Consider the following 7,478-nt stretch of genomic DNA (forward strand, 5'->3'; position numbering starts at 1 on the left):
AACACAAGGATAATCTAGAATAGGAATTTGGCATTCAATTGTAATTTATCTTCAATTTAAATTTCATTTAGTAGTTTAGGAAGCCTATATAAAGGCATGAGTTTCACTTTAGAAAAAAGAGGCGCACAGTTGATTAGAGACTCCAGAGAGCTTAGCATAGTTGATTCTCTTGTATTTTTCTGCACTACTCACTTTGGCTTATGAAATTTTAGTTTCTGATAATTCTCTTCTGCAAGTTTATTTTCTACAACTTTACATTTGAGTTTGCTGTGATTTGAATTTACCTTTCATGCAATTTAATTCTTCTGCAATTTAATTGTTCTGAGTCTGATCTATTGCTTTCTTTAATTTCCCAGCAACTTATTCCCTTTACATTTGCTGTAATTTACTTTTCTTGTCATTTAAGCTTCTGCAGTTTACACTTTGTAATTTACAATTCTTGCAATTTACATTCAGTTGCTCCAATTTTCACTCGATTCATCACTGTCTGCTTGACTAAACTGATCACCCACTAAAGTTGCTTGATCCATCAATCCCTGTGGGATCGACCTCACTCCTGTGAGTTATTACAACTTGATGCAACCCGGTACACTTGCAGGTGAGTTTGTGTGGAAATCTAATTTTCACCCATCAACGGCCACGGCTACGACCATGACCGTGATCTCCGTCTCTACCAACCATATCCTGTACACATTAAAATAAGCAAGTTATTATCCATAACATAACCGATACAAGATATATGAATTAACAAATTAACAAATGAACAAATTTATTAGAAATATGCAATTAAAGTAAATTAACAAATTTGCAAACAAAGAATTTACAACTAAAACCTCAATCCGAGAATTCTGAACTTCCATCATCATCAATGTAAGCATCATTGCCATCATAGATCTCAATGTCATCATCCTCCTGATTATTTACATTAGGAACCTGGAGGTCAGCTACTTGAAGTTGTATCATATCAACATCTCCTGACGTTAGATGCTAATGATGGTGGAAAGTCAGTTTCTGAAATGATCCTAGCATGTGAAGGCTCATCATTCCGATACACCTCAGTTTCAGATTCATTTTGTGCCTCCTCCATTATTTTTCGTGGTTTACATGTAACCACAACCTTCCAATTAGACTTACAGCCTTGTGGATATGGCATGTAATACACTTGTCTGGCTTTTTGTGCAAGGATGAATGGATCGTAACCACCATATCTCCTAGTGGGTAATACTTTAATTATTTTGTAGTCTTTGTGTCTACGCGTTCCCTGAGGCCTGGTAGGGTCATACCACTCACAGTAAAACAAGGTAACTCTCAAACTAACAAGACTTGGATACTCAACAATCAAAATCTCTCTATGAGTGTTCTACCAGTCAGATGTATCATTCCCTCCATCACCTTTAACATATATGCCTGTATTATCTGTCTTCTTTCCACATGCATGCTCAGGAGTGTGAAATCTATACTCGTTGACCTTGAACATACCAACAATCGTGGCCCTAGTTTTTGAACCGAATGCTAAACTCAATAAACGAGGACAAGTTATGCCATTACTGGGATTTTTTACCTGATTTTGTCAAACAAAATATAGTATTTAGAAAAACAATATTTACTTTGACATATGTAGAAAAATAATATTTAGAAAAATGTAATAACTTACATGCTCATGGAACCATGATGGAAAGTTGGATAAAGGATTATTGCTCCCATGGATCTGCTCGTATTGACTTCTAAATGTATCGACTTCAGGACAATTCAACAAGATATGTAAGTGAGCGGCTTTCATTTCCATACTAGTTAACCATCTCTCTTTGTTGGCTCCCCCAGGAACACCCGGTTGATAAAAAATAGAAAGGGTAGGCTCAGATGAACTTTCACCACCATCATCATTCCGATTCGGCCTTTGTTCTCTTAGACATTACATGTGGCTCGAAGTAATAAGAACAATAACTTGATGTCTCTCTAGCCAGGTATGCTTGACAAATTGAACCCTCTACTCTAGCCCGATTCTTCACTGATCTCTTATACGTGCCTATTTCACACTCAAATGGATACATCCATAGCGCGGAATTTATAACCACAAACTAACCGGCAAGTGCACCGGGTCGTACCAAGTAATACCTCAGGTGAGTGAGGGTCGATCTCACGAGGATTGATAGATCAAGCAACAATGGTTGATTAATTTACTTAGTTAGACAAGCAGAAATTAGTGTTTGAGAGTTCAAAAGCATTAAACATTAAATTCAGAATATCAGAAGACAGGCAAGTAAATAAGTTGGAAGAACAATATGGAGAAGACAGTTAAGGCTTTAGAGTTATCTATTTTCCGGATTAACTTTTCTTATTAATTTATTTTAATCATGCAAGATTTAATTCATGGCAAACTATATGTGACTAGACCCTAATTCCTTAGACCTTTCTTGTCTCCTTTAACTTTCATCAACCGCCAATTCCTTGGTCAATTAATTCTAATTAGGGGGTGAAGTTTAATTCTAGTTATTATGCCACAAAAATCCTAATTATCTAAATATAAGAGGATTATATGTCACGTATCCCGTTAAGTCCAGATAATTAGAATTTAGGAGAATTTGTTTTCAAGCTGTTATTCAAGTAAAGAGCTTTTCCAAGTTATACAAGAACTCAATTAGAAAGAGGGTCATACTTCCGTTCCACCCAAATTCATAAGATAAAGAACGAAAACAATTCTTAAATTATAAATCAGTACATGAATTAAAATACAAAAACAATAGAATCAATTCATACAAATAGATAGAGCTCCTAACCTTAACAGTGGAGGTTTAGTTACTCATGGTTCAGAGAGAAAAACTAGGATTCTCTTAAACTGTGAATTGTGAATAATTGTGAATTGGAATGGAATTATTCCCAGAAGAGAAGTTTCTTTTCTCTTTTATATCTAATCCTAAATTAATTTAAAATCTATTTTCTAAAACTAATATAATATATTTTCCTATTTATTAAAAATTAAAGTTTAAATCAGAATTAATTATAGTAATCAGCATTTTCTGCATTTTCTGCACGTGGCGCGTGTCACGCGTACGCGTCAGTCACGCGTACGCCTCGATGGTCTTCTTCGCGTGTCACACGTACGTGTCAGGTACGCGCACGCATCACTGTGCAAATCTCCAAATCACGCGCACGTGTCAGGTACGCGCACGCATCGCTCCTCACTGGTCATCTCCTTTAATTCTTGTGCTCCTTCTGTTTGTGCAAGCTTCCTCTCCATCCTCTCAGCCATTCCTACCCTATATAACCTTCTTCTCTTTTTCTGCAGAAACTCCGTCAAATCCAACCAAATGCTACCTAAAATAAACAGAATTACACACGACTCAAAGTAGCATTCATAGTGGTTAAAAGATATTTAATTCTTGATTAAACTCAACAAATTAAATGCAAATTCACTAGGAAAAGGTTGGAAAGATGCTCACGCATTAATCCACCTATACTGTGCTGGTCCACAAACTCCTCATATGCCAAGTGAATTGGTAGATGCTCCATTACATCGAAAAAGGCAGGTGGAAAAATTCTTTCTATCTTGCACAAAATAACAGGAATATTAGCTTCCATTTGTACAAGATCGCTAACCCCAAGAGTAGATGAACAAAGGTCCCTAAAATATTGACTTATTTCGGTCAACGGTTTCCACACGTGGTCTGACAACTCTTTGAACGCTAACGGAAGCAAACACTCCATAAATACATGACAATCATAAGTTTTCATTCCAAACAATTTTTCTCCCTTGACATTGACACACCTTTGTAAATTTAAAACATATACATCTGGCATTTTCAACTCTTGTACCCATTTACAAACATTTTTTCATTGTTGGAGTGTTAAGACATAGTTGCCCTTAGGCTTTTCCCAATGACCTTCGCGTACCTGCACCAAATTCAAATCTAGTCGCTTACAAAGTACAGCCATGTCTAACCTTGCCTTTTTCATTGTCTTTTGTTCTTTCAGTATCCATAACGGTATTCATTATGTTATCAAAAACATTCTTCTCAACATGCATTAGATCCAAACAATGACGAACCAAATGAACTTTCCAATATGGGGGATCCCAAAATAACTCCTTTTGGTCCAATTGTGTTCCACCCCATATTCGCTCAATCTCACTTGTCCTCCTGTGTCAACTATTTTAGGATAGTGTAACTCTTTCCAAAACCTGTTCGCCACTAAGCCTAATAGGAGGTTCTTCATCCTCCTCAACATTCTTCTTAAAACCAACTTTATTACGCCTATAAGGATGACCTTCAGGTAAATATCTCCTATGACAGTCAAACCACGAATTCTTTCCGCCATAATCTAACCAAAAGAACTTGGTATCCTCCATGCATACTGGACATGCTAATCTTCCCCCCGCACTCCAACCAGACAATATTCCATAAGCAGGAAAATCATTAATTGTCCACATTAATGCAGCCTTTAACTGAAAATTCCTCTTGCTATGAATATCGTATGTTAAGACGCCTTCATCCCATAACTCTTTAAGTTCATCTATCAATGGTTTAAGATAAACATCAATTTTTGCTTTGGGATTTTCTTTTCTGGGTATGATGCATGTTAGGAACAAAAAAGGGTCTTCTATACACATATGAGGTGGAAGGTTATAAGGGGTAACTACAATAGGCCAACAAGAGTACGGTGTGCTAAAATGAACATTAGGAGAAAACCCATCAGAACAAAGTCTAAGTCTAACATTACGCGGTTCGCTTACAAAATGAGGATGCTTGGTGTCAAAATGTTTCCATGCTTCACCATGGGAAGGATGTGTCATCACGTCGTCGTTTCTGCAATTTTGATGATGCCATAACATATGAGGGGCATTACTCATTGATGCATATAATCTTTGTAGCCTTGGAATCAATGGCAAATAATGCATTCTTTTATATAGCACCTCTTTATTTTTTCCCTTCCCAGGCTTAAATCTCTGCTCCCCAAAAAATTTACATTGTCTAAGATCTTTGTCCTCTTTGTAATATATCATACAACCATTGACACAACAATCTATCTTAGCCTCCCTAAACCCAAGCTGGGAAATAATTTTCTTAGCTTCATAGTAATTAGCATGAATTTCATTTGGAGGTGTTTGCATTTCTCTAAACAAAGTTGTCCACTGGTCAAAAGATCCTTGGGATTGGTTTCCCTCTGATTTTATACTCAGCATCCTGCTAGCAAGTGACAATCATGAATGGATACAATTTTCCCACAAGGGTTTACTAACTGAATCTAAGAGGTCATAAAATCTCTTAGCATCTCTATTTGGTTCCTCCACTGTTGGTTGCATGTACATGTGACACTCAGGTTGCAAAGCATCAACAACCATCTCATGATAACGATCAAAATTTTCTTCCCATGTAACACCACCTAATGCAGATCTACTTTCAATATCTTCATCTATCCTAATTTGATTCTCTGTGGGTATCTCTTCCCCATTCTCTGTCTAAACCCAATAATTAGGTTTAAACCCATCAGTATATAGATCAATCTTAATGTCGATCAACTGTTTAAATGTCCCACATTGACATCTAGCACATGGACACCTAACTAAACCTCCTCTGAGAAATTCATCAGTTATAGTACACACATCCACAAATTCATTTACCCCTTTAATAAAACTGGGTTTAAGACCCCGCCTCTGATCATACGTTCTATCATCCATCAAACTTCGGTTCTGTTTTTCTATTATTAATGAATTTAATTTCCTACATATCAAAGGGATAATATTGACTTTTTAATTTTTTTTCCAACGAGAAACCACAACAAATAAAAGTCTTATTATGAATATAATTTATACTTTCACCATGAATGGTGTACACAAACAAGCATATATAAATAAGTATAGATAAGCATGCATAATAATTTAACAAAGACAATAAAGATGAATATAAATTAAAACTCAATAGTTTAACAGAGATAATAAATAAATAAAAAAAGTAGAAGGTTAAACCTTGAATAGATTTTCTGGAAGTCTTAAGCTCTACCAATACTTGTGATAGTGTAAATGGAATTTGTTGCTCAATCTCTTCTACAACTCCTTTCTGTTATGAATTCTGTCAGTTTTGTAGAAGAAACCATTGGTGTTGGAATAGGATTTTCCTGCAACATATTCGTTTTAGTTAATAAGTATACAACATATTTTTCCTGTGTAAGTAAGTTCAGTATACCTGTAATCAAAATGTAATCCGCAAAGGCTAATAGAAAAATGATCGAGTCAGTTGTTCTTCTTATGAATAGAAATGGATCTGATTTAGTATTCTTAAAATAAAAAATATGTAAAGTAGAAGAAAAATTTAAGAACCAAGTCCTGGGAGCCTACTGTATGAACCTTGTGGTTTGCTCCATGTATACATACCTTTTCATGCAACTCACCATTTTAAAAGGTATTGTCAAAATTAAATTGACATGATTTTCACCCTCTATTAAGAGAAATTGTAATCACTATTCGAATTTAGGCCGAGTAAGAACTGGGAAAGTTTCATATTTTAGCAATTATTTGTGTGTGCATACTGCATACAATACAAGACATGGGCATAACTTTCATAATGTTAAATATCATTCCACACTTCTGCAACTTGTTGGATATATATTTGTGGCCCTTCCAACTCAACAAACTCCAAATGACGGTTGGGAATTTGAGTTGCTTAATTGACAAGTTAGTTAGTTAGTTACTGGATAAAGCTGAGTTAGTTATACCAACCAATTGTCACTTGCACTAAGTGTATCTACATTAGCTATTTGTAATCATGTAAAAACTTTATTCATTGATTTAATACAATCAGAAGCTCATTTAATTGTATTATATCAATGAATAAAGTTCATCTAATACAATCATGTACATTTAGTGATACAATCTTTTATTTTTAATTATTAATGTCGAAAACCAATCACTATACGAGGAGTTGGAAAGTTTGAGCTTTTCATAGTACCTTAAAGGAATGGCTTATGTTGTTTTGGTTACTAAGGACATTCACTTTTTGAATCCTTATAGATGCTGAGTTTTCTTTATAATAAGTCGAGTAAATGCATCAATCAATTAATTAATTATTTTCTTTATTATATAATATGATAGTATATTGATCCCCACTCCCTCCAATAACCAAAGCAAGAAGCACGAAGCACCACTGGTGCATGAAATTGTGATTCACACTTTTCACAACTCCGCACAACTAACCAGCAAGTACACTGGGTCGTCCAAGTAATACCTTACGTGAATAAGGTCGATCCCACGGAGTTTTTCGGCTTGAAGCAAGCTATGGTCATCTTGTAAATCTCAGTCAGGCGGATTCAAATAGTTATGAGGTTTTGATAATTAAAAGATAAATAAAACATAAAATAGGATAGAGATACTTATGTGATTCATTGGTGGGAATTTCAGATAAGCGTTTGGAGATGCTTTGTTGCTTCTGAACCTCTGCTTTCCTATTGTCTTCTTCCAACTAAGCGTGCTCCTTTCCATGGCAAGC

The 7,478-nt window shown here is 35.4% G+C and overlaps 1 long non-coding RNA gene across 1 annotated transcript; it reads right to left on the reverse strand.

The window, feature by feature from the left end:
- LOC110266409 lies at positions 655 to 6,297 on the reverse strand. The gene is made up of 3 exons (XR_002353770.1): positions 6,180 to 6,297; positions 5,963 to 6,111; positions 655 to 684 (listed from the first exon to the last, which is right to left on the reverse strand). It is a non-coding gene; the product is annotated as an uncharacterized LOC110266409 (long non-coding RNA).

Source organism: Arachis ipaensis, chromosome B09 (assembly GCF_000816755.2).
Source record: "Arachis ipaensis cultivar K30076 chromosome B09, Araip1.1, whole genome shotgun sequence".
NCBI classification, from domain to species: domain Eukaryota; kingdom Viridiplantae; phylum Streptophyta; class Magnoliopsida; order Fabales; family Fabaceae; genus Arachis; species Arachis ipaensis.